The following is a 9,895-nucleotide window of genomic DNA, read 5'->3' as shown; positions in this document are numbered from 1 at the left end:
AAGACAAAATGGGTTTACAAGAAAAAACAACACGGGTATTTGATGCAAAGTAACATTGTTGTACGACAGAATAAATTTGCTTGGCAAATCTTTCACTAATATTACCTAGCCAAGGTAGGCGTAGGTAGATAGGGCATTTGTCGACAGATGCCTGTTTAATTTTATTGAAATTAGAAATTTTATTTTTAATTGTAGATTCTACGATTTGCAATGGAAAACAATTTTTGCAAAGAGTCTTGGTAATAAATTTGACTTCATCATTTAATTTGTTCTCTGAACATATCATACAAGCTCTATGGATAAGGGTGTTGATAAGATTATATTTTTGTTTGGTGGGGCAAAAAGAGTCCCAACGTGTATAAAGACCAGTGAATGTAGGTTTACGGTAGATGGAAGTCAAGAAAACGGAAGGTGTTTTACACACCAGTACATCTAGAAAAGGAAGGGAAGAATTACTTTCCTTTTCTATAGTAAATTTTAGAACTGGGTGAATATTATTAAGGGATGCAAAAAAGGTATCTGCTTCCGTTTCATTGTGAACAGACAAAAAGTGTCGTCAATATAACGAAAATAAATATCTGGTTTTTGAAAGCCAGATAAAAGACTCTTTTCGTGGAAACCTACGAAAATATTTGCCAGAGCTGGTCCCAGGGGAGAACCCATCGAAACACCATCTATCTGCCTGTACATAATATTATTAAAACTGAATTCGACCGACATGGTGGCGAATTCCATAGGTTCCACAAAAATATTCTCAGGAATAGGGGGAGTTGGGAGTTGACTGCGATAAAGGGCATCGGCACATATATATCAATAGTCTCTGAGAGTGGAACGCAGGTAAATAGGCTTTCAATATCAAAAGAACACATAAATTTGTCAGTCTGAGTATAATTCTGCATAAATTTAGCAAAAGAAAAATAATCTTTAATGCAGAAAGAACTATACTCTTCCAAAACTGGTTCTAAAATATTAGTAAGCCATTTGGCTACTTTATGTTTGGCGGAACCTATCATGGATAATATCGGTCTTAAAGGTACCCCACTCTTATGGGTTTTAGGTAAACCATAGAGACGGGGACGTAATGAACCAGTCAGTCTGATTAAATCAGAAATGGAGGAAGAAAGAGCTCCACTCTTCATCCATTTTACCAGACGTCTTTGGAATCTAGATTCAATAGATACAGTAGAGTCGTGTGTCTCTACCGGACCTAGCTGTTCAAATTTAGAGGTGTCATTGAGAATTGTCAACATTTTATTGATATAATCCTGGTGGTCAAGTTTAACAACACCAGAGCCTTTGTCCGGTTTAGTGATAGTAAGAGATTTATTCTGGCGTAGTGTTTTGATAACACGGAAATGTTCATTACACCATTTGGATTCACTAAATGAGACTGGGGTACCTGCATATGAATGAGCAATATCATTCAATTTCACCTTAAGGTCACTAACCTTACTGTCGGAAACAGGGGAAAGTCTTGCTAATTGAGCAAAAAAGACTTCGAATTCAGAATAAATCTCTTCACGTTTGGGGTTAGAAGGCGGAATGCAGAAGTCCAACCCATGTGAAAGTATATTCAATTCAAGTTGGGACAACTGCGGGGAAGAGATATTAAGGACGTTTCTAGAAATATCCGGGCTAGTCGAGCAACCAAATTTTTTAAATATTAAATGTTGCAATTTATTCTGGTGTTTTGACTTCTGAACTCCCCACTGCAGAAGATCCTGTCGTTGTCCATGAGATCTATATTAAGAAGACATTGTGCTCAGCACTCCTCGATTCCAGGTGCTCCCACACTATAGTGTGCACAGACTTCTGCCATGAGAATCTCTTCTTTCGTAAAATATGGACTCTAATTTATGGATGACACTGGAGGAGTGCTGTCTTACTAATGGGCTATCTAGCTGGAGCAGGGTCGATTGACTGGCATATTTGACATTACTTGATCACCACTCTCACTGCACTTTTGGACATTGACGGATTGGTCAACTGCACAAAATAACATGTCCTCTCACTCAAGGGTGCCCACTGTTGTGGTATATCTCCTTAATTTTGTCTGCTGTCTCAACAGAAGCAGCACATAAGCACATAATAATGGTACTGGCTCAACTTCCTTCTTCATGGTGTCATACCATCTCTGTGGCACCTGAGTGAGCCTATCAACAAGGTTGCAGTTTGAAGTGACAAGTACAACATCCGCAGATAGGTTGTACTCTGTTATCAGATTTCTTATGGTCTCCAACCTCCACCTGATCAGCATCTCAGTGGGCACCTTGATGCGCACCCTGGTCCTGCCTGTCTGTGTCTGATATCCAGTGGTACACTCATAGAGAATCAGTGTGTATGCTCAATTTCCTGACTTTCCACTGGAGTATTAGGTTGATGCCTTTTATCACCGCATTGAGCTCTGCCAGGTTGATATGAGCAGCATCATTTGTCGGTCGCAACCAGCAGGCATCCTCAACTGCAGCCCATTCTTCTCCAACAGCACACCAATCGCCAGAGAGCTCGCATCCATCCACATGTTCAGTCCATCTTCCTGCATGCACCAGTCTCCTTTGGCGATATCATCCTGTTTTATCATTGCAATGGTCTCCTTTACGATGTGAACCAACAGATCGTCTGTTGTTTCATCCTCCCAGCCTTTGGTGACTGTGCTTGCCCTCCTCTTTATTGTGCCTGTTGCCGCACGAGTCCATCCACACACTGGTAGGTGCCCCACAAGTTTTCTATAAGGGAGAATACAGCTCGCCTCATGAAGACATTGGGTACTTCAGGAACTGCAGTTCTGCACCCCCACTTCAAGGTCCCTCGCTCCTGTTGAACGTTCAGACCCAAGACATAGGTGCCATTCTCCAAACGTTCTCGGTCCTTGTAAATCAGACCAAACTCAGCCAATTTGGATTGGACCTTACACATGATGATGATGCAACGTCTTTGTTCACATACATGTCATCAAGGTACTCTGATGTCTCCTCTTTTATTGTTTCTTCCTGTGACAACACAGCGTTAATGATGGTCTTCATTATTTGGAGTGCCACATTCAGCCCAGTCTCGTAAGACAGTACCTCCTGCCGGCAAATACCACCATCTGAAATGGCTACATCGTCTCACTAATGCGGACCTGCAGGTATACTTTTCTTAGATCCAGCAGCGACAAATTGGAACTCTGCTGGCGCCACACTCGTAGCTTGCTGGCACAAACCTCAGCATCTGTCATGAACATATTAACATGCGCATTTAGTTTGCAGTAGTCCATCACTGGCCTCATCTTTGCTTTGTTGTGCTGAGCAACTGCCATCAGCGGGATCAGGCCTTTGAGAGGTCCAAGTTTCTCATCGGGAATCAACTAGCCATTGTTGATCCATTTGCAGAGTTCCTCCTTGTATACAGGCCTCATTTGGTTGGGCACATGGTACTCAGTTACTCCGTTCCGCAGTTTGGCTGGTGGTTTCCAACCACCTCCATGAGGCAGTCCAAGCCTTCTGCCTTCTGCTCCTGGTCAAATTCGACACTAAAGTCTGACTAGTTGATCCTAAGCGCTGCGCATACTGGGGCCCTCTCCTGACACTATACTGCCCCCCCCCCATCTGCATTATGTGAACACCATCTAGGGCTCTAATGGCATCATAGCCTAGAAACAGGTCAAAGCTCAGCAGTTTTTAAAGTGCTACCAGTGCCTTGACGTTGACTGAGTTTCCAGTTCTTGTACAAATGTTCACTATGCCCACCCCACAACATGTCCACGTTTCTCCACTGATGGTGGTCACACTAACACTCTTCTTTTTCTAAGTGCGGCAGAAGTCTGTGCACACTATAGTGTGGGAGCACCTGGAATCGAGGAGTGCTGAGCACAATGTCTTCTTAATATAGACCTGAATGATCAGAAGCACCTCATCTAATTTCTGCTTGGGGAAGAGGTTAACGCTGGCACTTTGTCCCCAGTCCTATTCTGCGCAATTCTAGATTATATGACCAGTCTCATTACACCAGTAGCAGCGAACAGCTGTCAGTCACCACCTGCAGTTCCTTGCAATGTGGCCCTGGCCATTGCACATACAGCACACGACCCCACCATGCGGGCTAGGCCCCTGAGACGGTCTATCATCACTCAGTGCAGTGGCAACCACCAGTTTTCTCACCTCAGAGTTATTCTTCATTATGGTCTTGGCCCGATCTATCAGGTAATTAAGGGACAATGAGGCTATGCTTGGGCTCGCTCGCAGGAGTTACTTAGCTCCAGTTGGGAGCCCTGGCAAAAATTTACATGCCAAGGCCCGCTCGGGCAGCCCACCGAACAATACCGTCAATGTTAGCTCAGCCAGATACACATCGACAGTTTCACCTGGATGTAAGATTCTTGCCTCAAATTGCTTCCAGGCAGTGGTGGGGTCAATAGTAAACGCCTTTATATACGAAACTTATTGTTTTTATTTTTACCATTAAATTTTTCAAGCTGTTTACATGTAATCGCCTAAAAATGGAGAATCGTGTTTTTCTATTTTAGGTGTATGAGAATATTAGGTTTTTCCATTTTAGTTGTATGAGAATATTAAATTTTTTAAAGTAATAAATGTTGTTTTTCATATTTAGTTTTATGTTTAATGGCTAGATAAATGTATAAAGATTCTTGTAAAAATAAATTTTATTCACTTTTATTCATTCGAAAATATTTTCCCGGTACACCACACAGAGATTTGTCAAAAAAGTTCATTTTGTTTTAGAAGCAAAATATCGACTTCAGCTTTGTTGTTGGATTTTTATAAATAATAAACATGGTTTTTCATATGTACTTTTATGTTTATTTGCTAGATAAGTTTTTTTTGTCTGCAGAAATTTGTTTTTATGATGAAATGAAATTTGGCGCACTGGTGTACTTTTTGGCGAACCAAAATGGCAGATTGAAATTTTGCGTCCTGGCGTCCCAAAAAAGAATTACCCAACGATTGGTATGCAAAAGAAGAAAACAGTGTAGGGTGATAATAGTTAACACCCCATGTCAAGAATGAGTTTCTACATAATAACGTACTATTAAGAAAAGGATTCATAATATTAGGAAGGATTTCTGTTAACTATTCTGTACCTTCCATTTTTGAAAAAATTTCATATTTTTCCTCCTCCTCCTCCTCCTACTACTACTACTACTACTACTAATAATAATAATAATAATAATAGCAGTAGCAGCAAATATATTAATCCCTTTAGCTAAATCACTTCCCTAAATTGGGATTCTATATTTTTAAATGATTATGTGGCGAAAAGAAAAAAAAAAAAAAATTTTGCATAGGAAAACTGTTTCGCACATAAAATTAACATAAAAGAATACTCATTTCCAACTAATTCTTGCTTAATCGCTCAAAAATCGAAAATTAAACAATATACTTATACAGCATAACATTTTCGATCGATTGTTAACATTTATTTATGTGTTTCTAGCAGCATTTGTTTAATTTTCAATTTTTAGCGATTATCAATGGTCCTTCTACCGGGGTTATTGGGTAGCCAATTTTTTAAATTCTAACTCAAAGAGGAGACACTAAGTTTGTTTTGAACCAAAACCACACGTTAAAAAAAGTTTAAACACAAATAAATTTATTCAGGTACGTAGAAGTGTCTTGCCTTTGATAACATTTATTTGTTGCATATTTGTTTATCATTTCTTTTCTTTTTCTGTTAATTACAGTAATAATTGTCCTAATCCCATTCTTCTTTTTGGCGTACATGTATAAGTTTAAAAGAAGATATAATTTCTGTTTTAATTAAGAAAATCTTCAGAATATTTTCTCTTTATGTATCTTATCCAAGATTTTGATAAACTCATTGAAGATTTTCATTTATATTTTTTACTTGCATCCAAAGAGAAGTGCCATAAAACTTTAATTATTTCAGAAGAAGCCGATGACAGACACCGCCAATCTACAGCTGGCGCCAACGAAATTTAAAAACCCCATCCAGAGCATTTAAAACCTTTTAATAATCTAGTGAACTCCCTCGAATAGGGACATATAGACATTTAACGAGTCTATGCAAAAAGTTTACAAAGAAAATAGGCAAGTTATCTCTCGATAAATGATCAATAAATGGAATAAATTAAACTCTGTGGCCCTTCTCAGTTTTATGTTATAAATGAACAACTTCTAATAAAAAAACAATTTGTGCTTGTTTCATTTTTTATTGTCAAAAACCAAGTTTAAAAGAATCGATTTGGAATCAGAAATTAGGCTTTAATTTTTCTGATTTTGATACCGATTCTGATATCCCCAAATGTTCCGATTTTTTCGAGTCCTGATTCTGATTCCAATTAATCATCCCAACACTACTATGCCTCGATAGCAAAAAACGATTCTTTTAATTGCTTTTTTAAAACAAAATTCGGTACTAATGATAAAATGATAAATATTTATTAATTTTAATTTACCCATAAAACTCAAATCTATAGATCATTCCCCACAAGCGTATTTCTACATTTGTGAAAAATATATACATACATTACATAGGTTTTTAAGTAATCCAAAAATTTAACACAACCACTCAAAAACTAAATATTTAGAGTTTTATAAAAATTAGAATTACATAAATCCAAAAAAATCTGAAGAATATTTTCATTGTGTGTTATGATACTAGATCCATGTTTGATGGCTCTAGGATCATAATACCCGATGCAAATATTCTTTTGGAATTTATGTGATCATGCCCATTTCTTTTCATTTTTTTTAGTTTAAAATGTTCCTATTCTTTCTGATGAGTCTGTGCAGAAAATATTCAAAATTATATTTTTGTTTCTGCACTACGAAACAGCTGTCAAAAAAAAAAAGTGGACATTTTGACATGTTGAAATAAATAAATGGTAAGATGAATAACATCTTGAAATTTGGGATATAGCTGTTTTATCATCTATTTATATATGCTCTGTAGTTAAATTTAGCATACATTGAGCTTCATGGATAAAAGGATTGGTAATTTAAGAAGCATGTTTTTTCCATATATGTAGAGTGGGTGTAGCTTGATTATGCAACACCTAATTTTTTTATATAACTCCTCAAGCATATATTGAATGTAGAAAGTTTTCTTATCAAAGAATTGTTTTTATGCAAACTATCATGTACTTATGCAATAAACCTTAAACATTTTGATTAAACTTACTTTTTTATACGATAATAATTTTTTGTACAATATTAAGTGTCCGGTTAGATTATGCAAAAGGTAAAAAAATGATTATTTTGCTGTTTCAAATACTTTCATTTAACAAATACAAAATCCAAATGAATAGAACACACAGTAAACTACAAAATAAAACAAAGAAAAACAGTTGCAATGTTATTCACTTCATCTTACGAGTCCACATAGTCTCCTCCATTTTTGAGAATTTTAGGAAGACGCTTGTTTTTTTAATTTTTTAATTTTTTTTTTTTTTTATTGCATTTTCACCCCAAACAAGGCACATTGCCACTTTGTTGTAGGAGGCTACTATCAGGGACATAAGCATCAGGGGTACTGTGTAGGAAGTTGGGCAGCAAGATGTCAGTTCACGTTACACTTGAACTTCTGCATGTCAGTGCAGTCGGGGAAGCAGGGACCCGGAAAGGAATTCCAATGTCTAGCTGTTCTGGGGAAGAAACTACTGGAGTAGAAGGTTCTCTTGCATCTAGGGATCTCTACTGTGAAGGGGTGGGATTTAGCTGCTTGTCGGGTTTGTCGGGGGTATTTACGTCGAGGGGGCACAAGTGCTTACAGTTCGTCAGAGCATTCACTGTTAAAGTACTTGTAGAACAGGCAGAGGGATGCAACATTTCGTCGATGGGACAGAGGCTGAAGTTTAGCTGACAGTTCAGAACCTATCAGATTGGCGACTCTCTTTTGAACCTTGTCTAGGAGTGAGAGACTAGTGGCAGATGCACCAGCCCAAATATAACAACAATACTCCATACATGGGCGAATGGTGGCCTTATAGAGGTATAGGATACTTTCAGGCGTTAATAGCTTTCTAGCACGGTAGAGAGAACCCACCTTCTCCACAGCGGTCCTGGCAATGTTCTCAATGTAATTGTTCCAACTCATGTTTCCTGTGAACGTTAGGCCGAGGGGTTTAAAAGATGTACTTTCAGATAAAAAGTCATTGGCAATTGCTATTGGCGGTAGGGAAGGTTTCTTGTAATTATTGAAGGAAACAAGTTTAGTCTTGGCAGCATTGAAGGTGACCATTATTACATACGGGCCGGGGCAATATTTAAATATAACAATAAAATGCAAACACAGGGATATGGATGGGCATTTATGGATAGCAAACGCTTATCATAGGCAGATAAATCTTCTGCATTAGGGGTATGTTCATAGGTCCCAGATTGGGTTCAAGTTCCCTTTTTTATACAAAAAAGGTTTCAAACAAATAAAACAACAATTATTTTCTGTGAGACAGGTGGATACAAAATAAACACAAAAATCGAACACAATAAGATTTGCAAGAGATAACGAAACAAACACTTTCAAGTCATATAAAACTAAATTTACTAATGATAAGGGGAAAGAAAGATTTAACAAAAACAAATATATTCAAAGCTAATGGGATTGGGGAATATTTTTAACATACTAACTGAAAGAGAATCCTATAACAGAATGATAAAAGGTATACGACAGCAAGCAGTCCACACGAGGAAAAATCCGATCTCCACCTCGACAGGGAAAGAAAGTAAAGTTTTTTTTTTTTTTTTTTTTTTTGCACTTACAGTTCAATTCTTTCTTTTGACAATTTGCAATTGCTACAGTTAATCCAAATACAATCTCTTATGAGGGAAGAACGTTTCAATCACCAGATCCAGTCTTTCAACGCCATGCAACACATTTCCGTGTGGAAGACATAAGTTCCAAATGGTGACTTCGCAGATATTTTGATTTGTTTCTTTTTTTTTTAAACATGCCTGTCGCCATTCGTTTTGGGTTATCCAAAATAGCTTTATCGAGGGATTAATTCACGTATCTTTTTTTTCTCCGTCTTTGCCAACTTCGGAAATGTGACATTGCTTTGGTTATCCAGAAACACGTTTTACACGGTCGAACTTTTGGTCACAACTCTCCGCATACGAGAGAATTATTATTTTTTTCTTTCTTTGTTTCGCCCATTGATTCTAAAAATAGAATTGACGAAATCCTGTTCTTTCCTTATTCTGCTTCTTGGGGCAACGAGGTCACCACGTGCGCTGACTAGGGGACGACCTGTCACTTGCCTTCATATTGGAGGAGGTGGGAGGTGTTTAGTGCTAACGTCGATCGAACGTTTTTCAACTCCCTCGTTCTCTGTTTCTCTTTTCTTCTTCTCTCTCCCTCTCTCTTCTTTTATCTCTCTCTCCGTGGGTGATGAAATTCGTAGTGGGTTTTTCTCTGCTTCCGAAATCGGATCGCAGTGACAGTGTATTAACTATTCCGCCGTCACACGTCACTCTCTCTCTGACCTCGGCCAGAGAAAGAGAATCTTCAGACTGATTTTAACACTGGGTTTTGGTGGATCCTCGTTCAGTCAGAACATGCCAATAAAATATCTACTCCATATTACTAACAGAATAATAAAACAGTACTTGATGTCGAGGTGGCTGTTTGTAACACCACCATTTGTCTCCATTCACTACAGATCGGAGGTCTTCCTCTAGTGTTTCTGCCATTTCTTTAGATATGTCTTCATTTGTTTTCCTCTTGTGTCTGTTATAGAGCGTGGTGTCGTCAGCATACATACCCATCTCAGAGACAATTTTTTCAGGGAGGTCATTTATGAATATTAGGAATAACAGAGGTCCAAGGATAGACCCCTGAACGGCTTAATTGATCTACAAGCTTCCATTACTGCATTCCAGAGAGCATCCAAGGTGTCAAATTGCGTCCCATCAGCATAAATTTTCCGCTTAATGAT

Source organism: Euprymna scolopes, chromosome 10 (genome assembly GCF_053919585.1).
Source record: "Euprymna scolopes isolate OS-2025 chromosome 10, ASM5391958v1, whole genome shotgun sequence".
Lineage (NCBI taxonomy): Eukaryota > Metazoa > Mollusca > Cephalopoda > Sepiida > Sepiolidae > Euprymna > Euprymna scolopes.
Note: the sequence above shows the minus strand (reverse complement) of the source record.